We start from the raw sequence: 23,249 nt of genomic DNA, 5'->3' as shown, positions 1-23,249 counted from the left end.
GAAAGCACTATATTTCTGCACAAATTAGTTGTTTTATCTCAAATAAATTGATAACATTTATAATATCACACGTTTTCTATATAATTCACACACATGATCTAGTTTTCTGATTTTAGTATTGAAAAAAGTTCAGTTTATGCTGGGGTGGTGCAGTGGTTATTGCTGCTGTGTGTGAACCAAGAAGACTTGGTTCAAACCCTCAAAAAACTATTCTAAACATAAACTTATTTAGGTCAAGTGGTATGTAGAATTGTGTTTGGCTATGTCCTGCAATGGACTGGCACTGCCATCCAAAGTTTAGAACTAATTTGTAGTGGTATGGATGCTGGAATGGATGCTTGACTTTTAAATTCTGTATATGGTTTATAAAGCCTTAAATAATCTCGCCCCATCTTATATATCAGAATGTCTGACATCTTATATTCCAAATCGTAACCTCAGATCCTCAAATGAGGGTCTGCTTAGAATTCCAAAAGCTAAACTTAAAAGAAGTGGTGAAGCGGCCTTCTGCTGTTATGCACCTAACATCTGGAATAGCCTGCCAATAGGAATTCGCCAGGCTAATACAGTGGAGCATTTTAAAAAACTGCTGAAAACATATTGTTTTAACATGGCCTTCTCATAACTTCACTATAATTTAATCCTGTGTGACGGATTGGGGCGCTATCGCTCCCTTGAACACCTGTGCAAGACTCCAGACACCAAGTAAAAGTCCAAATGTTGACTTTATTACTTCTGCACAGTGCACAAAGCACCCTCTCCTCCACAATACTCATACACATCACCAATCACAAATCAATAAACTCTCCACCACTCCCAGACGCGTTGCCACCCTTCCACCCAGCTCAGGTTGCCGTCTGGGAGCTCCCACAATCCTTTTATATTCCCTGACCCGGAAGTGTTCCCAATCCTCAGTCCATGTGATTCTTTATCATGTCCAGGTCAGATACAAAGTCCTTTTCTTCACCCCGGAAGCATGTCATTCCCCTTGTCCATGTGACTCGGACATACTACCGGAGCATAAGGCAAATAACCATCATTTCTCCCTGCAGCATCTCCTAGTGGCCCCCATGGTATCCAGCAGGGCTGTGTATGAAAACTACAATGTCCATGCTGCCCTGCTGGTCTTCGGGGGACCGCCATACTGCAGGGAGGGCTCCACCTAGTGGCTTGGGGGTATTGGCCAGGATAAACGGCCGGCCATACCCCACACCTGATACTCTGTATATCCAATTCATTATAATAACTATTCATGGTGGCTCTAAAATCTGTACTAACCCCTACTCTCTCTTCTGTTTCTTTTTCCGGTGTCCATCTACTCAAAGCACCATGATGTTCCAACAGTGATGGATTAAAAGCCAGCAGTCTGTATGACCATCATCATCAAGTCCTTCCATGAGAACCCTAAATACAAAGAGGACTATTTCATTTATGTTAGGTAGAATGCCCAGAGGGGACTGGGTGGTCTTGTGGCCTGGAACCCCTGCAGATTTTATTTTTTTTCTCCAGCCGTCTGGAGTTTTTTTTGTTTTTTCTGTCCTCCCTGGCCATCGGACCTTATTCTTTTTCTATGTTAACTAATGTTGTCTTATTTTAATTTCTTATTTTGTCTTTTATTTTTCTTCATTATGTAATGCACTTTGAGCTACTTTTTTTGTATGAAAATGTGCTATATAAATAAATGTTGTTGTTGTTGTTGTTGTTGTAGAACCCTACAACATGAAACATTGAGCAGATTTAAAAATGGATTACTGCATATACTTGCGTATAAGGTCGGTCTTGAAACACAAAAAATCAATCATAAAATCAGACCCCGACTTATACACCCATTCAAAAATATGACATTTTTTTTGTTAAAATCTTGTTGCTTCCTCCAATCTCACATCAGTTTCTCAAGACACATCAAATTTTGTTGCACCAGCGCAGTTACCAATTTCTTTTGCCACTTCAACAACTTTTAATTTAATACCAGCCTCATATTTTCTTCTGATCGATAAGTGATGCTCTTATGATAAAGGTATACGAGGGTGTGAGATACAAAAAACACAAAACAGTGCAAACATTGCTTCGGAATAGTTTGGGTATTACCGTGTGGTCACGTAGGCACACTGCATAGAAAAAAAAGGCAGTGTGCTCCGCGGTTACTGTCTCAAGTGGGTGTTAGCATATCATAATCTCTTGGACCAATAGCATGAGTTTTCCGCATTTGACTTATAGGACCAACATTATAAAATACTGGAAATTCTACGGTAAAATCAAGCCCCCACTTATCAAAGGGAGAACTTAAAAGCGAGTATATACGGTAATATTTTTTCCTTGCTTATTTTGAAAAATTTAAAGATGATGAAAATTGCTGTTTTCATAAAATACAGTGGGATGCAAAAGTTTGGGCAACCTTGTTAATAGTCATTATTTTCCTGTATAAATTGTTGGTTGTTACGATAAAAATGTCAGTTAAATATATCATATAGGAGACACACACAGTGATATTTGAGAAGTGAAATGAAGTTTATTGGATTTACAGAAAGTGTGCAATAATTGTTCAAACAAAATCAGGCAGGTGCATAAATTTGGGCACCACAAAAAAGACATGAAATCAATATTTAGTAGATCCGCCTTTTGCAGAAATTACAGCCTCTGAACGCTTCCTGTAGGTTCCAATGAGAGTCTGGATTGTGGTTGAAGGTATTTTGGACCATTCCTCTTTACAAAACATCTCTAGTTCATTCAGGTTTGATGGCTTCCGAGCATGGACAGCTCTCTTTAACTCACACCACAGATTTTCAATTATATTCAGGTCTAGGGACTGAGATGGCCATTCCAGAACGTTGTACTTGTTCCTCTGCATGAATGCCTTAGTGGATTTTGAGCAGTGTTTGGTCGTTGTCTTGTTGAAAGATCCAGCCCCGGCAGCTTCAGCTTTGTCACTGATTCCTGTACATTTGTCTCCAGAATCTGCTGATACTGAGTGGAATCCATGCGTCCCTCAACTTTGACAAGATTCCCAGTCCCTGCACTGGCCACACAGCCCCACAGCCCCACAGCATGATGGAACCACCACCATATTTTACTGGAGGTAGCAGGTGTTTTTCTTGGAATGCTGTGTTTTTTTTTCCTCCATGCATAACGCCCTTGTTATGCCCAAATAACTCCATTTTAGTTTCATCAGTCCACAGCACCTTATTCCAAAATGAAGCTGGCTTGTCCAAATGTGCTTGAGCAGACCTCAAGCGGCTCTGTTTGTGCTTCCTCTGCATCACTCTCGCATACAGCATCTCCTTGTGTAAAGTGCGTTGAATGGTTGAACGATGCACAGTGACTCCATCTGCTGCAAGATGATGTTGTAGGTCTTTGGTGCTGGTCTGTGGGTTGACTCTGACTGTTCTCACCATTCGTCGCTTCTGTCTATCCGAAATCTTTCTTGGTCTGCCACTTCGAGCCTTAACTTGAACTGAGCCTGTGGTCTTCCATTTCCTCAATATGTTCCTAACTGTGGAAACAGACAGCTTAAATCTCTGGGACAGCTTTCTGTATCCTTCCCCTAAACCATGATGGTGAACAATCTTTGTCTTCGGGTCATTAGAGAGTTGTTTTGTGACCCCATGTTGCTACTCTTCAGAGAAAATTAAAGGAGGAGGGAAACTTACGATTGACCCCCTTAAATACTCGGATTCACCTGTGTATGTAGGTCAGGGGTCACTGAGCTTACCAAGCCAATTTGAGTTCCAATAATTAGTTCTAAAAGTTTTGGAATCAATAAAATGACAACGGTGCCCAAATTTATGCACCTGCCTGATTTTGTTTGAACAATTATTGTACACTTTCTGTAAATCCAATAAGCTTCATTTCACTTCTCAAATATCACTGTGTGTGTCTCCTATATGATATATTTAACTGACATTTTTTATCGTAACAACCAACGATTTATACAGGAAAATAATGACTATTAACAAGGTTGCCAAACTTTTGCATCCCACTGTAGTATTTCTAAGATTCAAACAGTGGATGTTTGTGCTAGACTCTTCTGGCAGTGGTAGCATATCCCTTAATGCAGCACAGAAAAGACCAGTTCAGAGAGACTGGAAAGGAGCTTCTTTCCACAGTCCATCCATATTCTAAGTGAGGACAGTGCCTAGAGCTACATGATGCCCTATTGTTAATTCTTTTATATTGACACTTATTTATTATAACCATTTTAACTGTCAATAACAGTTAATAGAGTACATTTAAAAATATTTGGTGTCTCCTGCTCTAAGTGTACCTTCAGTGCCGTTCCTCTGTACATCTGTGTGTCTGAACCAGTCTCGACAGGTACACTCTCTGCCAAGCACATTCCTGTAACGACTGCTTCTCAAACACTGTCATTCTGAATTGCCTTCCTCACCTCCTGTCGCTTTTATATTTCCCATTAAGGCGATTCTTGGTGTTCCTCCTATGCCTTTACTCTTCCTCATGTGTTTCACACTCACATGTTCTCTTTCGGGTGCATCATCAAAGCTAAACTGGCCAATCAGATTGCTCCGAGGGACAGAGACACACACAAACCTTAGTGTTTTACTATATGGTAGGTACAGTACCTGTATATTTTTAAGTGCCAGGTGGGATTATCCCAGCATTCTGCCTGGGAGAAAAGGGGGACCTCAGCCTAGAATGGAAGCTGGTATGGACAGACATTGATGGACTGCTATCCTGTCTGGGATGGATATGGGATCCTTACCCAGACAAAACAGGAGAGCAAAACAAATAACGCATTTGGGGAAACTCCTTTTCTGGATTGTTTTTCCCCAATCCAATAGAAGGCAGCATCCCAAGACCTCAGTAATCATGTTAATACACAGAGCATGATAGGTGTTGATAGTGGCGTAAATTGGCCCTGCTGGGTTTTATTGATGCCGCCGGAGGTGCTGTGGGGATTCATGATTTTGATTCCTGTTTTTTGGGAACCAGACGTAATTCCATTGGGCTATGCTCTGGTACCAGAAGTACTCCTGGATCTAATATAAAAGGAAGTTGTCCAGCCTCCTTCAGTGGAGTCACACAACACTAACTGGAGGGAGGTGTGCAGAGACAGATAAGAAGGAAGGAAGGAAGGAACAGAATTGTAATTGTTTGGTGCTACTGCTGGAGAAACCTTTGAGAGATACTGTTAAATCTCTGGTTTTTAACCTGTGACTGTATTCATGGTGGCTGTGTCCAGGGTTTGGGGCTTGGTGGTTCCTCCTACCTGTCACTATATATAGTAGACCCCCGCAAAGTCATGCTTCAGAGTTCGCGGCCTCAGTCATTCATAGTTTTCTTCCTTAGAACCTAACTAATAATTGTTAGCGGAAACCGAAAATATCCTCCAAAATGTTATGGCTTTTTTCGTGGCAATACTGTACTGTAGAGAGAACACAAAGCAACAGTAAAGGAAAATGTGGCTTGGGATGGTGAAATTAGCCAATCCAAGAGCATTATTCATTTCTCCTTGTTGCTGATTGGCTGCTGCCGTGTGAAGCATCTCCGGCAGATGCAGCCCAGTATTCCCGCATCATAACAGTTTACCGCGTGTAGCTATCTGGAGTTTTTCGATGAGTGTTTTTTTGTTTTTTGTTTTGTTCTTCTTAAAGCCCTAAGATGCCGCCCAAAAACCCTGCACCTTCTAAGGCTTCTGGCAATGAACCTAAGCGCCAGAAGAAGTTTAAGACACTCCAGGAGAAGGTTGAACTACTGGATTTGCCCTGTGAACTAAAAAGTTATGCCACAGTAGCCACCCAAATAGCTGTAAATCCTCTGCTTTGCTATGATAAGTCATTATCTTCATTACATACCTTCATTGTACTGCACAGCTAATTCATCATCATCATCTTCTTTAATCAATATCATTCATTATTAGTGAGTACCTGTACATTTTACTGTATTTTTATTAAATTAAATGAAATTATTACGTATTTACCAAAGAAAACGCGGTTGCATTAATTAAAGTACATATTTGGGTGGGAGACATAGCAGTACAGTACTGTACAGTATACGGGTTTACCTTTACATTCTTTTTTTTTAGGGTAATGTATTAAGTTGAGTTTGAAATTAAATTAAAGTGTTTTGGGGGCATATTTAGGGTTTAAACTATAAAAATAAGCATTGTTTTGACCACATCCAAAACAAGAGGTTTTTCACAATTTGCGGGTGGTCTATGAACGCAACCCCTGTGAATTCTGGGGGTTGTCTGTATATATATATATATATATATATATATATATATATATATATATTAATAAAAGGCAAAGCCCTCACTGACTGACTGACTCACTCACTCATCACTAATTCTCCAACTTCCCGTGTAGGTACAAGGCTGAAATTAGGCAGGCTCATTCCTTATAGCTTACTTACAAAAGTTAGGCAGGTTTTATTTCGAAATTCTACGCGTAAGGGTCATAACTGGAACCTACTTATGTACATATACACCGGCCATGGTCTGCAGCTCGGTCGCCATGTGAGGCGGAGTTGCGTCTCTCATCGTCACGCCTCCCACGTAATTGAGTGCCTGCCCATATAAGGCTGTGCGTCAGCAGCAATCCAATAGAAACACTCTGCCGCTAATTATTCGCGGGTGAAGGACTGTGCTTATGGAAACGAGGATGAGATGGTTAGGGTGGTGTTTGGCACAAACTCAGCGAAACTGCGAGAGAAATTTTTAAGTGTCGGGTCTTAGCTAACATTAAATAAAGCCGTGGACATCGCACGAGATAGCACAAGCACAGCTGAGAACCTTTAATGCATGTACTCCGAGCGGCTCACGTGAACTGACTGAACAAAGCACACGGTGGAAAAAGTCAATGTCCAGCTAAAGGAACACAGTGTAAAAAAAAAACGTGCATGCAGTGTGTGATGTCTCAAATGAAGAGGAAGACAAGCTGTTTATTGATGCAGTAAGAAAGGAATCGATGAATGAAACCTGTTATCTTTACAACGGTTGACAAACACGGAATGTAACTTCAACACAACACATCCTCCAAATACGAACCTGATTGATTGAAAGAAATAATGATAATCAAATCCTTGATGACAGCAACACGCATAACAGTCACAAAACAATTACTGTATATTGACAATCATGTTACGTTATTTTTAAAATGTTTCCTTTTTCTTTACTTCTTTGCTGCGAAGCGCGGGTGTTTTGCTAGTTATATATATATATATATATTATATACACATATATATATACATACATATCTTCATATATATATATACATATATACATATCTATTTACATATCTACATATACACATATAAATATACAGTGGTGTGAAAAACTATTTGCCCCTTCCTGATTTCTTATTCTTTTGCATGTATGTCACAGCCTCGCAGTTAGGAGACCCGGGTTCGCTTCCCGGGTCCTCCCTGCGTGGAGTTTGCATGTTCTCCCGTGTCTGCGTGGGTTTCCTCCGGGTGCTCCGGTTTCCTCCCACAATCCAAAGACGTGCAGGTTAGGTGGGTTGGCGATTCTAAATTGGCCCTAGTGTGTGCTTGGTGTGTGGGTGTGTTTGTGTGTGTCCTGCGGTGGGTTGGCACCCTGCCCAGGATTGGTTCCTGCCTTGTGCCCTGTGTTGGCTGGGATTGGCTCCAGCAGACCCCCGTGACCCTGTATTCGGATTCAGCAGGTTAGACAATGGATGGATGGATGGATGTTTGTCACACAAAATGTTTCTGATCATCAAACACATTTAACCATTAGTCAAATATAACACAAGTAAACACAAAATGCAGTTTTTAAATGATGGTTTTATTATTTAGGGAGAAAAAAATCCAAACCTACATGGCCCTGTGTGAAAAGTAATTGCCCCCTTGTTAAAAAATAACCTAACTGTGGTGTATCACACCTGAGTTCAATTTCCGTAGCCACCAGGCCTGATTACTGCCACACCTGTTTCAATCAAGAAATCACTTAAATAGGAGCTGCCTGACACAGAGAAGTAGACCAAAAGCACCTCAAAAGCTAGACATCATGCCAAGATCCAAAGAAATTCAGCAACAAATAAGAACAGAAGTAATTGAGATCTATCAGTCTGGTAAAGGTTATAAAGCCATTTCTAAAGCTTTGGGACTCCAGCGAACCACAGTGAGAGCCATTATCCATCCATCCTCTTCCACTTATCTGAGGTCGGGTCGCGGGGGCAGCAGCTTAAGCAGAGAGGCCCAGACTTCCCTCTCCCCAGCCACTTCTTCCAGCTCTTCCGGAGAATCCCAAAGGCGTTCCCAGGCCAGCCGGGAGACATAGTCCCTCCAGCGTGTCCTGGGTCTTCCCCGGGGCCTCCTCCCGGTTGGACATGCCTGGAACACCTCACCAGGGAGGCGTCCAGGAGGCATCCTGATCAGATGCCCGAGCCACCTCATCTGACTCCTCTCGATGCGGAGGAGCAGCGGCTCTACTCTGAGCCCCTCCCGGATGACTGAGCTTCTCACCCTATCTTTAAGGGAAAGCCCAGACACCCTGCGGAGGAAACTCATTTCAGCCGCTTGTATTCGCGATCTCGTTCTTTCGGTCACTACCCATAGCTCATGACCATAGGTGAGGGTAGGAGCGTAGATCGACTGGTAAATTGAGAGCTTTGCCTTACGGCTCAGCTCCTTTTTCACCACGACAGACCGATGCAGAGCCCGCATCACTGCGGATGCCGCACCGATCCGCCTGTCGATCTCACGCTCCATTCTTCCCTCACTCGTGAACAAGACCCCGAGATACTTGAACTCCTCCACTTGGGGCAGGATCTCTCCCCAACCCTGAGAGGGCACTCCACCCTTTCCGGCTGAGGACCATGCTCTCGGATTTGGAGGTGCTGATTCTCATCCCAGCCGCTTCACACTCAGCTGCGAACCGATCCAGAGAGAGCTGAAGATCACGGCCTGATGAAGCAAACAGGACAACATCATCTGCAAAAGCAGTGACCCAATCCTGAGTCCACCAAACCGACCCCTTCAACACCCTGGTTGCGCCTAGAAATTCTGTCCATAAAAGTTATGAACAGAATCGGTGACAAAGGGCAGCCCTGGCGGAGTCCAACTCTCACTGGAAACGGGCTCGACTTACTGCGGCAATGCGGACCAAGCTCTGACACCGGTTGTACAGAGACCGAACAGCTCTTATCAGGGGTCCGGTACCCCATACTCCCGAGCACCCCCACAGGATTCCCGAGGGACACGGTCGAATGCCTTTTCCAAGTCCACAAAACACATGTAGACCGGTCGGGCAAACTCCCATGCACCCTCCAGGACTCTGCTAAGGGTGAAGAGCTGGTCCACTGTTCCCGACCAGGACGAAAACCACACTGTTCCTCCTGAATCCGAGGTTGACTATCCGACGGACCCTCCTCTCCAGAACCCCGAATAGACTTTTCCAGGGAGGCTGAGGAGTGTGATCCCTCTATAGTTGGAACACACCCTCCGTCCCCTTTTAAAGAGGGGACCACCACCCCGGTCTGCCAATCCAGAGGCACTGTCCCGATGTCCATGCGATGTTGCAGAGACGTGTCAACCAAGACAGTCCTACAACATCCAGAGCCTTAAGGAACTCGGCGTATCTCATCCACCCCGGGGCCCTGCCACCAAGGAGTTTTTTGACCACCTCGGTGACTTCAGTCCCAGAGATGGGAGAGCCCACCTCAGAGTCCCCAGGCTCTGCTTCCTCATTGGAAGGCATGTTAGTGGGATTGAGGAGGTCTTGAAGTACTCCTCCCACCGACCCACAACGCCCGAAGTCGAGGTCAGCAGCGCACCATCCCCACCATATACGGTGTTGACACTGCACTGCTTCCCCTCCTGAGACGCGGACGGTGGACCAGAATCTCCTCGAAGCCGAAAGTCGTTCTCCATGGCCTCCAAACTCCTCCCATGCCCGAGTTTTTGCCTCAGCAACAACCGAAGCAGCGTTCCGCTTGGCCTGCCGGTACCTATCAGCTGCCTCCAGAGACCCACAGGACAAAAAGTCCTATAGGACTCCTTCTTCAGCTTGACGGCATCCCTCACGCGGTGTCCACCAACGGGTTCGGGATTGCCGCCACGACAGGCACCGACCACCTTGCGGCCACAGCTCCGGTCAGCCGCCTCAACAATAGAGGCACGGAACATGGCCCATTCGACTCAATGTCCCCACCTCCCTCGGGACGTGGTTGAAGTTCTGCCGGAGGTGGGAGTTGAAGCTACTTCTGACAGGGGACTCTGCCAGCCGTTCCCAGCAGACCCTCACAACACGTTTGGGCCTACCAGGTCTGACCGCATCTTCCCCACCATGAAGCCAACTCACCACCAGGTGGTGATCAGTTGACAGCTCCCCCTCTCTTCACCCGAGTGTCCAAGACATATGGCGCAAGTCCGGCGACACGACCACAAAGTCGATCATCGACCTGAGGCCTAGGGTGTCCTGGTGCCAAGTGCACATATGAACACCCTTATGCTTGAACATGGTGTTCGTTATGGACAATCCGTGACGAGCACAAAAGTCCAATAACAAAACACCGCCGGGTTCAGATCGGGGCCATTCCTCCCAATCACGCCCTTCCAGGTCTCACTGTCATTGCCCACGTGAGCATTGAAGTCTCCCAGCAAAACGAGGGAATCCCCAGAAGGTATGCCCTCTAGCAACCCTCCAGAGACTCCAAAAGGGTGGATACTCCAAACTGCTGTTCGGGCGATACGCACAAACAACAGTCAGGACCCTTCCCCACCCGGCGGAGGGAGGCCACCCTCTCGTCCACCGGGGTAAACCCCAATGTACAGGCTCCGAGTTGGGGGGCAATAAGTATGCCCACACCTGCTCGGCGCCTCACGGGGGCAACTCCAGAGTGGTAGAGAGTCCAGCCCCTCTCAAGGAGATTGGTTCCAGAGTCCAAGCTGTGCGTCGAGGTGAGTCCGACTATATCTAGCCGAACCTCTCGACCTCGCGCACTAGCTCAGGCTCCTTCCCCTTCAGAGAGGTGACATTCCACGTCCCAAGAGCCAGTTTCTGTAGCCGAGGATCAGACCGCCAAGGTCCCGCCTCGCCACCACCCAACTCACACTGCACCCAACCTCCTTGGCCCCTCCCATAGGTGGTGAGCCCATGGGGAGGAGGACCCACGTTACCTCTTCGGCTGTGCCCGCCGAGCCCCATGGGTGCAGGCCCGGCCACCAGGCGCCGCCATCGAGCCCCACCTCCAGGCCTGGCTCCAGAGGGGGCCGGTGACCAGCGTCGGGCAAGGGAAAACGTCGTCCAAGTTTTATTTTCATTGGAGGTTTATTGAACCGCTCTTTGTCTCATCCCTCACCTAGGACCAGTTTGCCTTGGGTGGCCCTACCAGGGGCATAAAGCCCCGGACAACATAGCTCCTAGGATCATTGGGACACACAAACCCCTCCACCACGATAAGGTGACGGTTCAAGGAGGAGGCCATCCACAAATGACAAAAACATGGAACAGTGGTGAACCTTCCCAGGAGTGGCCGGCCGACCAAAATTACCCCAAGAGCACAGAGAGACGACTCATCCGAGAGGTCACAAAAGACCCCAGGACAACGTCTAAAGAACTGCAGGCCTCACTTGCCTCAATTAAGGTCAGTGTTCATGACTCCACCATAAGAAAGAGACTGGGCAAAAACGCCTGCATGGCAGATTTCCAAGACGCAAAACCACTGTTAAGCAAAAAGAACATTAGGGCTCGTCTCAATTTTGCTAAGAAACATCTCAATGATTGCCAAGACTTTTGGGAAAATACCTTGTGGACTGATGAGACAAAAGTTGAACTTTTTGGAAGGCAAATGTCCCGTTACATCTGCCGTAAAAGGAACACAGCATTTCAGAAAAGAACATCATACCAACAGTAAAATATGGTGGTGGTAGTGTGATGGTCTGGGGTTGTTTTGCTGCTTCAGGACCTGGAAGGCTTGCTGTGATAGATGGAACCATGAATTCTACTGTTTACCAAAAAATCCTGAAGGAGAATGTCCGGCCATCTGTTCGTCAACTCAAGCTGAAGCGATCTTGGGTGCTACAACAGGACAATGACCCAAAACACACCAGCAAATCCACCTCTGAATGGCTGAAGAAAAACAAAATGAAGACTTTGGAGTGGCCTAGTCAAAGTCCTGACCTGAATCCAATTGAGATGCTATGGCATGACCTTAAAAAGGCGGTTCATGCTAGAAAACCCTCAAATAAAGCTGAATTACAACAATTCTGCAAAGATGAGTGGGCCAAAATTCCTCCAGAGCACTGTAAAAGACTCATTGCAAGTTATCATGGCGCTTGATTGCAGTTATTGCTGCTAAGGGTGGCCCAACCAGTTATTAGGTTCAGGGGGCAATTACTTTTCACACAGGGCCATGTAGGTTTGGATTTTTTTTCTCCCTAAATAATAAAAAACATCATTTAAAAACTGCATTTTGTGTCTACTTGTGTTATATTTGACTAATGGTTAAATGTGTTTGATGATCAGAAACATTTTGTGTGACAAACATGCAAAAGAATAAGAAATCAGGAAGGTGGCAAATAGTTTTTCACACCACTGTATATACACACACACATATATATATATACATACCTATCTACATTATATATACACACACATACATACATACACACACACAAATTATATATGTGTGTGTGTGTGTGTGTATGTATGTATGTGTGTGTATATATAATGTAGATAGGTGTGTGTGTGTATGTATATTTAGTAGTATTTTTGAAGTGCAGGAAACGCCACTTTTTGCAGACACGTTCACGTGATCAAAAGTCTCCGCGCACTTTAGAGGTCTTGCTTTCTCTGCGTACTGCGTTCATAGTCAGTTCACGTGAGCCGCTCGAAGTACATGCATCAAAGCTTCTGAGCTGTGCCTGTGCTATCTCGTGAGATCTTGCGATGTCTACGGCTTTATTTAATGTTAGCTAAGACCCGGCACTTAAAAGTTTCTCGCTACAGTAATTTTAACTCCGTTACAAAGTGATCCAAAGTCTCATTTATACCTCGTGTCTTCTCATTAAACTTGTATCTCGCGAATAAAGTATTCGTGTTTTTCTTCAGCACTCTTTGGGAGCTCTTCCTTCTTTTCTACGTACTGCGGTCACAGTCAGTTCACGTGATTACGTGGGAGGCGTGATGATGTCACACGCAGCTCCGCCCCCCACGGCCATCGAGCTAACGTCCATTACAGTATATGGAGAAAAATAGGTTCCAGTTATGACCATTACGCGTAGAATTTCGAAATGAAACCTGCCCAACTTTTGTAAGTAAGCTGTAAGGAATGAGCCTGCCAAATTTCAGCCTTCTACCTACACGGGAAGTTGGAGAATTAGTAATGAGTGAGTGAGTGAGTGAGCCAGTGAGGGCGTTGCCTTTTATTAGTATAGATATATATAGAGAGAGTTTGTATACTACGGTATATATATATATATTTTTTTTACACTCATCCTGTCATTATACATGATATTTGATATTTATAGAGTCGAGTGTATTGATTGTCTTCTTATGCACAGTCTTGGAGTTCAGCAGCTAAGCATTTCACTCCATATTGTACTGATTATAAGTAATAAGTTTTGATTTGATTGCAACAAAATCTACATAAACTGTAAATAGCTTGTCTTTATTAACATATTTTGCTGCCCAAATAAATAGCATTACTCTTGTATATTCTGATTTGCATAAATGCCAATTACTTCTACTAATACAAACTGTTCTTTTATAACTTTTTTCTACACAGTTCAAATAGAGACTCCCACTGAAATAGTGAGTGTAATGTTTCTTATATTTAATTTTTCATATGTTATGAATTTGTCAAAACACTTGTTTTCCTTTGTCATGACTTCCGTCCGTCGTCCGTTTAGTACGCAAGTACACATTTTTCAGATACACAAGTATATTTTTGAAAAATTAAATAAGAAACATGACACTCGCCATTTCAGTGTGAGTCTATTTGAACAGTGTAGAAAAAAGTTATAAAAGAAATACCTGCATTAAAAGTAACCAATATTTATATAATTAAGTATATTTTTATAGTAAATTTAAGAAACAACATTCACTATGTATTTTATTATTATTATTTAATCATTTCAGTTTTAATGTTTATATAGATATAAATGATCTTTTGTCCACGTTCTGAATGTTATTTAAATTTAGCAACTGCCTTGTGAAGTAAAATTACTTAAGCCTTTGTTTTATATATTCAATTAACGATTACTAAACGAATTACTGATTCTGACATTTAGCCCAACGTTTCTTTCTATCTTCTTTTAAAAAATACATTCATCGTCTCAACCCCGCTAACTTTATAGTCGGCCACCAGATTCTTGCTTTTTGAAAATTTCATTTGTGCTTAAACTGTTCTCGCGATATATGAGAGGAAAATGAAATTCAAATGGTCGCAAATTTTGGCGAAATTTTCTGATTTACTCACTTTTAGAAATTTGTCAGACGGAACAGTGGCTGACTTGACATACGGGGAAAGGCACGATGACATATTCTTATGCGCTTCGTTAGGTTTTAGTCAATGAAATTCGCTTCATCTCGCACGTGTTTCTGTCCGTATTTGGAAAGCTGCCTTCCGTGGGCGTAAAGCGCGCAGAGGGGAGCACCTCAATTACCAGTTTCAACTACATGGCGTGGGTTATTATTTCTTTATTTATTTTTGCTTTTAATGTTTAACCAATTTCACCACTAATTACAGGCAGCAGGCTGTACAATTATAGTGTTCATCGAGACAATAGACGCGCCAACCGTAGCATTTCCCTTGCTGTGCTTAAAGAACCTGCAGCTTCTGCCTCAAACCACTTAGCGAGCAAGACGCGCAGCATGTAAAGCAGAGCGTAGAGCGCGCCGCCTGTCATTCGAGGCGAGGCGGGTCGGTGTGTGTGTATGAGAGAGAGAGAGAGCGGAAGTGCGTCATTCAGGTAGCACAGGCTCGGACGAGATGTGGAGTTCTGCTGTCCGCTTTGTTTTGAAGTAAACGCAGCATCTACCGCTGTTGTCTCCCCTCACCTTTTATTGTCCTTTTTAAAATAATGTAACAAAGAAAGATGAATTAAGACGTAGCAATAATGTTGCAAGAAAACTAAGTATATTATTTTAGTGGGATTACTTTTTCTAAAAGTAGAACTTTTTTGCAGCTTTTGCACAGTCTTATAGTGTTACTGTAGTATTTCGCCTCGGTTTTAAGAGTATTGATTTTTTTTAATTAACAAATGTATTTTATAAAATTGACTTTTTCCGAGATCTGGAATTACTGTGTAATGTTCATATCGTCTTTTTCAGTTAAAGTTGTTGTGTGAGTTCCAGCAGTGCCTCTTGAAGCCCATTTGGAGCAGTAGGCAGGGAAGAGGAGTCAATATCATGTAGTCAGTATTAGACTTCGACACCACCTCAGTGTGCAGAGCATGCACTTCTTTAGTTAGTAATTGGCACCCATCTGTGTACATAGCACCGTCTTTACAGAACATGTGCCCCTAACTTTAATAAACGGCACTCTTGGTGGATTAACCGGCCTAGGCTGTAATCGCTATCTTAAATTTTTGGTTTGTGTCCCCCCACTGGTGCCCTCGGCATGACGCTGCCCATGTCACCCATACCTACAGTAAATCCACCACCATGTTCCAACTGTGCAATGTCAGCTATTTTCTGAAAGGACTGTTGCCATAGGTAAATGATGACCTACAACATGTCAGAAAAACAGGTCAGTCATATGTGGTGATGCATCTAATCCAAGGTAGACAAAGTGTTGTCATGAATAACAAGAAGAGAAGGGAAATGAGAAAGAATTAGTAATGTTAAAATAAAGATGTTTAGTTTGTCATAAGACAACAATATGATTCAGTCTGAGTAGCAACACTAATAAGTTGCTTTGCTAAGGTGATTGCTCAGCTTTAATGGAAATGCCGAGAGCAATGGGTAGGTGGACAGGTCTTTTTAGATCATTTTGCAATAGGTGTGTTTATTCTTATAATTTAAAAGGAGGCCTGCATCTTCAAATTACAATATGCACAAATTACAGCACTCTAGCCTCTGTTAGATTAGGGGAGAGCTAAACTATTTATGATTTTAAAAGGGAGAAGGATTGTAAAATTAATTGTCAACATAATTGGAACTCAGCAACGTGATTCATGAACTGGACATGTGTATCTGCAGTTCTAGCTATGACTGTTTATGCCATGTTTAGAGTTAATAGTAACTTTTAATTCTTTTAACAAAAGTAACCAAAACTAAATGCATGATGGCATTGCAACACTTAAACATATTCTGTAGCTGTCTCTTTAATTCAGTAGTGCTATATGATTGAGCAGGTCTTGTCTTTTCATGGAACTCCATCCTTCAGTCTGGCTTGACTTTGCACAAAATGAGACGCTTTCTTCCAGGGGAACCTGGCGTTACAGGACCTGCTGCAAAAAGTGCGGATGCAGTTGGCCTCACTGGGCGTCTTCTTGGAGCCGTGGAGGTAGAAACAGGTGACAAAGTTAGCAGCAGCACTGTTTTTGTTTCAGAGTGGTATTACCTACTTCAGCTGACCCTGGAAGGCAACCCTGTGACGCCTATCCATGACTATATACTGTGTTTGTATGTATATATACTCAGCAAAAAAAGAAACGTCCTCTGACTTTCAACTGTTTTTACTTTCAGTAAACTTAATGTGTAAATATTTGTATGAACACTAAAAGAGTCAACACCATAAGACATAAACTAAAAATGTTTCACAATGTGTCCATGCATGAAGGGAGGCTCAAAATCAAAAGTACCAGTCAGTATCTGGTGTGGCCACCAGCTGCTTGAAGTACTGCAGTGCATCTCCTCCTCATGGACTAGACCAGATTTGTCAGTTCTTGCTGTGAGATGTTACCCCACTCTTCCACCAAGGCACCTTCAAGTTTCTGGACATTTCTGGGGGGAATGGCCCTAGCCATTGATCCAAATCGATCCGCTCCAGGGTACAGGCCTCGTGTAACGCTCATTCCTTCGACGATAAACACGAATCCGTCCATCACCCCTGGTGAGACAAAACCGTGACTCATCAGTGAAGAGCACTTTTTGCCACTCCTGTCTGGTCCAGCGAAGGTGGGTTTGTGCCCATAGGCGTTGTTGCTGGTGATGTCTGGTAAGGACCTGCCTTACAACAGGCCTACAAGCCCTCAGTCCAGCCTCTCTCAGCCTATTGCGGACAGTCTGAGCACTGATGGAGAGATTGTGTGTTCCTGGTGTGACTCGGGCAGTTGTTGTGGCCATCCTGTACCTGTCACGCAGGTGTGATATTCGGATGTACCGATCCTGTGCAGGTGTTGTTACGCGTGGTCTTCCACTGCGAGGATGATCAGCTGTCCTTCCTGTCTCCCTGTAGCGCTGTCTTAGGCGTCTCACAGTGCGGACATGGCAATTTATTGCCCTAGCCACATCAGCAGTCCTCATGGCTCCCTGCAGCATGCCTAATGCACGTTCACGCAGATGAGCAGGGACCCTGGGCATCTTTCTTTGGGTGTTTTTCACAGTCGGTAGACAAGTCTCTTTAGTGTCCTGCGTTTTTTAGAACTGTGACCTTAAATGCCTACTTTCTGTAAGCTGTTAAGGTCTTAACGACCATTCCACAGGTGCATGTTAATTAATTGATTATGGTTAATTGAACATGCATGGAAAACATTGTTTAAACCCTTTACAATGAAGATCTGTAAAGTTATTTGGATTTTTAAAACATTATTGTTGAAATACACAGTCCTGAAAAAGGGATGTTTCTTTTTTTGCTGAGTATATATATATATATACATACAGTATATATATTTATAGTACATACAGTATATATATTTATAGTATATATATATATATATATATATATATATATATATATATATATATATATATATATATATATATATATATAGTGAAATGATGAGCCTCAACACAAAACACAGGTTTGGGGCAGCCACCCTTGTACTTGGCCTTGGCTGCAAAATAGACAAAGTTTTTCAACACAATAGTGTACAGATGTGAGTCCAAAACAGACCTACCCAATGAAAAAAGAAAGTGGGGTTTTATAGGGAGGTTTAAGGAAGTGATGTCGTCCTCGGGGTCGTGACAGGAAATGATGTTGTCCTTGGGGCTGGGGTGGAAGTCTCAGGCAGAATTTCCCGTGTCTTGTCTGCAGGGACAAAATAAGAAGGTTGAGTGTACCCCGCCATCCCCCAGTCGGGCATGGAATTCCCTTCTTTTGGTCCCTATATATATATATATATATATATATAGTGTGAGATATGGCCGGCCATTCATCCCGGCCAACACCCCCAGGCCGCCAGATGGAGCCCTCCCTGCAACATAGACACGCCCCGAATTCCAGCAGGGCCTCATGGACATTGGAGTTTTAATGCACAGCCCTGCTGGATACCATGGGGGCAGCCAGGGGTTGCTGCAGGGAGGCCCAGGGACTGCTATTTGTCCAATAACCCAGAAGTACATCTTAGTCACAGCGACAAAGGAAATGACGTACTTCTGGGATGAAGAAAAGGAGTTTTCACCTGACCCGGAAGTGTTAAGAATCACATGGACTGAGGGATCAGAAACATTTCCGGGTCAAGCACTTTAAAAGGACTGTGGGAAATCCCAGCAGGGAGCCAAGTTGAGAGGAAGAGTGACTGAGCTGCTGGGAGGTGTGGAGGATTGTATTATTGATTTGATTACTGTGCTTATTGTGTATAATTGGAATATAGTGGAGGTGGAGGTGCTTTGTGCACTTTATTATTATAATAAATTCAATATTTGGACTTTTATCTGGTGTCTGGCATCTGGTTCGAGGGTTCAAGGGGACAACAGCCCCCTATCTGTCACTATATATATATATAGGTTCTGGTCACCCGGAGCAATAAGAAGAATTTTTGGGGTACCGTCCTCACTTACTTTAAATCTCAACACAAACAAACACACAATGGAATAAAAAGAAAAATGGAGACAAAAATAATTGGCACGTAAAGTAAGTGGCTGTCATTAATCAGGATCTCTAGTCTGCTTTATCAAATACATGTTACTCCTTAGCACTGACCCACTTGTGAAGAAGTGACACTTCCTTCTGGACAGACACCCTTTTATAGCAAAGGGACCAGAAGTGCCAGAGTCAGTTGCCCTCACTAGGTGGTTTCTCAGCACTGTGGAGGCCAACCAACCACAAGGTAACCACCCAAATATCAGATTGTGATCAGACCTATGCATATATATATATATATATATATATATATATATATATATATATATATATATATATATATATATATATATATATAGTGGTGGACAGCTGGGGCCATTGCCCAGCCAGAAAGCCTCCAAAATGGAAGGACCAGAGGAGGAAACGTGGCTCCATGGGAGTGGGAGTTGGATATGGCCCTGTTGGGATCCAGGGTGCTGTAGCTGCTGTTGAGCCTATATGGGCGGTTCTTCCACCACACCTGGAAGTGCAGCCGGAAGTAGGTCATCAAGCACCTGGACCACGTCTGGGTGCCTTATAAAAGAAGCCAGCAGACACTACCTGGAGAGCCAGAGTTGGGAGGAGGGAGACAAAGCTTCTCTCAAGCAGATGTCTAAACCCAGAATATTATCAAAATGAAAGTCAAAACACAGTCATAAGTTCATAGCCAAAAAATCCAGAGATGGGGTATTGAATGGACAAGTTAGCTGGGATAACAAGGAGGTCCGTCTTTGCCAGGCTGAGCTGGAGCTGGTGGTCTTTCATCAGGGTTCAGATATCAGTGAGATATGCAGAGATTCTAGCTGGTCCTCTGGAGAGACTGACCGGTACAGCTGCATATCATCGGCATCAGTAACTTTTAATTCTTTTGGCACCCCTTTTACAATTTGGGTGGGTTCGTGTGCCGTGGGTTTTTGTTTTTTTCTCTCTATGACTGTTACTATTTTTGCTTTTTCAATTCAAAATTGAAAAATAGGATCATGCATTCGTCCATATTCTGAACCCAGTTTCTCCATTAAATGGCCAAAGGAGCCAGTTTTAATCGGCAACAACCTTGGATTCAGTGTGGGAATCAGCTATGAACAGAAGGCCCGCTTATGAAATACTGTAGCAACTCTATCTCAGGATTGATGTTTCAGACTTGTGCACAAATCCTCGGCACAGCCATTTCAAATGTTACCAATATGTTCTCTCAGAAGACAAAGCACACCTATTAAACAGTGTAGATGAACTGGAAAATAACATTCTTAGTGCCAAAGCCTTCAAATGTAAATTCACTAAAGACAACAGAAATAATTGAGATGCAAAATGCAAATATGCTTGATGTAGCAGTTGGAAATCATGTTTCATCATCCATAAAAGATGAAAATGGGGAATTACATGAATTAAATGTTAAATATGAAATTAATTTAATTCAATTTACTCTTTCATAGGGTGCCACAGTTGTTAGTACTGCTGCCTCACAGCTTCAGGGTACTGGGTTTGAATTTCACACCAGGTCAACGACAATGTTGGGGTGTCCAGGTGTGTAGGTGCTCCCTTTGTCTACATGTGGTTTCACTTGTACTCTGTTTTTCTTCCCACGTGCTCAAGATGAGAGTGTTAGATTTATTGGTGACTCTAAACGGGGCCCGGGTGAAAGTGACCTGGTGTCCTGTCCAAGTCTGGTTCCTGCCTTCTGTGGCCAAAAATTGGTTTAAGCAATTTGATTAGGTGGTTGTGCATGAAAATCCCAGTAGATCTGCAGATTCTAAAATACTCAGACCAGCCCGTCTGGCACCAAGTCTGAAACATAAATCCCGAGATACAGTTGCTACAGTATTTCATATACAAGCCCCCTGTTCATAGATGATTACTGAATCCAAGGCTGTTGGCAACTTAAAGTGGCTCCTTTAATGAAGAAACCAGAATATGGACGAATGCATGATCCTCTTTTTTATTATGAATTTCAAAAGCAAAAACAAAAATCAACAATCACAGAGAGAAAAAAAAAACAACCCCCCAGACCCACCCCCACAAATTGTAAAATGGGGTCCCAATAGACTTAAAAGTTACTGATGCCAATGACATGCAGCTGTACCTGTCAGTCTCTCCAGAGGACCACCTAGAATCTCTGCATATCTCACTGATATCTGAACCCTAATGAAAGACCACCAGCTCCAGCTCAGCCTGGCAAAGACGGACCTCCTTGTTGTCCCAGCTAACTGGTCCATTCAATACCCCATCTCTGGATTTTTTGGCTATGAGCTTATGACTGCGTTTTGACTTTCATTTAAATAATATTCTGGGTTTAGACATCTGCTTGGCTTAATTTCCTTGATTTTGATTAAGCTTGTTTCACAACATTTGTTTAATTTTTCTGACCTATTACACTGGTCTAAAAAAATATTTTTTGTTTGTTACTGGGAATTTCAGAGCAGCTCTTTTCTAATCAGTTTTTACACTGATTCCACATATGGGACAGTTAACTTCATAAGCTGGAATGTTAAAGACCTGAATCATGAATTAAAGAGAAAGAAAGTACTTTCTCACCTAACAGGTCTAAATGCTAAAATAGTATTTTTACAGGAAACCCACTTACTAAGCAAGGATCAGTTCCGGCTACAAAAAGACTGGACTGGCCAAATGTTCCATTCTAGTTTTAAAAAGAAAACTAGAGGGGTGGGAATTCTCATACATAGAACTGTACCATTTGTAGCATCAGATGTAGTATTGGATCCTGAAGGGAGGTATGTAATGGTCATGGGAGACTTATCTAACTGTAAAATGATTTTGATAAATGTTTATGCACCTAATGTTGATGATAAGGAATTTATACAAAATTTATTTGCATCCATTCCCAATCTGAACACTCATAAACTTATAATGGCTGGGGACTTTAATTGTGTTCTAAATCCACTTTTAGATAAGACTTCCTCCACAGGGGAACGCAACTAACACCGCAAAGATAATTACAAAGTTTATAACTGATCACAACTTATCAGATCCCTGGAGGTTTTTAAACCCAAATTCAAGAACATATTCTTTCTACTCACCAGTACATCATTGCTACTCAAGGATTGATTACTTCTTTATAGATAATAACTTCTTGCCTAAGATTAAATCTTGTAAATACGATGCTATTGTTATTTCAGACCATGCACCTATGATCTTGGAGCTGAAATTACTAAGCCCCATACACTCACCCCGCAGATGGCGACTCAACCCGCTTCTATTAGCTGACGAGAATTGTACTGAATTTATATCCAAACAAATCAAATTCTTTCTAGAGACAAATACATCCCCTGAGATCTCTGCAGGAATACTCTGGGAAACTCTTAAGGCCTTCTTAAGAGGACAGATTATCTCATATCTTTCCCACAGAAATAAATCCGAGCGAAGAAAGTAGCAGAGATAAAAAGTAAATTACTAAAATAGATGAAGAACATGCCAGACTACCAAGCGAGACTCTACATAAGAGGAGGCAGGCTCTACATTCAGAATTAAACCTCTTGACAACTAAAGAAACTGAACAACTAATTTACAAATCCAGACATCATTATTATGAACATGGAGAGAAAGCTAATAAGCTTTTAGCGCAACAAATTCACAAGCAAGATGTATGCAACGCAATCTCGTAATCACTAACACTAACGGAGATAAAATCGAACACAAAAATATAATGCACACTTTTAGAGACTACTATAAATCCCTATATACTACTGAGTTTAAAGAAGACAATATACAATCTAATGCATTTCTGGATACATTACAGATACCACAAATTGACGCTTTTAGTGTGGAGGAACTTGATAAACCTCTGACATTATCAGAATTACTAGATGCTATAAAGTCACTCCAAGGTGGAAAAGCAGCAGGCCCTGATGGCTACCCTGCAGAGTTTTACAAAAAATTCTCCGCTCAGCTAGCTCCCTCCTATTAGCAACATTTACAGAAGCCAGAGATAACCAATCTCTTCCACAAACCTTTCGCCAAGCACTAATCACTGTCTTTCCAAAACAAAATAAGGACTTATTACAATGTGCATCATACAGACCAATTTCACTTCTGAATAACGACGTTAAAATACTCTCTAAAATCATAGCTAGAAGGATGGAGAAAGTGCTCCCTGTAATATCACAAGACCAAACTGGATTTATTAGGGGCCGACACTTATCTTCAAATCTTCGACGCCTGTTTAATGTAATATACTCACCAACTAAATCAAACACCCCAGAAATATTATTATCATTGGATGCAGAAAAGCATTGACATGATTGAATGGAAATACCTTTTACTATTTTGGAGAAGTTTGGGTTTGGCCCAACATTTGTGCATGGA

This window comes from Polypterus senegalus, chromosome 9 (genome assembly GCF_016835505.1).
Source record: "Polypterus senegalus isolate Bchr_013 chromosome 9, ASM1683550v1, whole genome shotgun sequence".
Taxonomy (NCBI): Eukaryota; Metazoa; Chordata; class Cladistia; order Polypteriformes; family Polypteridae; genus Polypterus; species Polypterus senegalus.
This window is presented reverse-complemented; position numbering follows the sequence as displayed.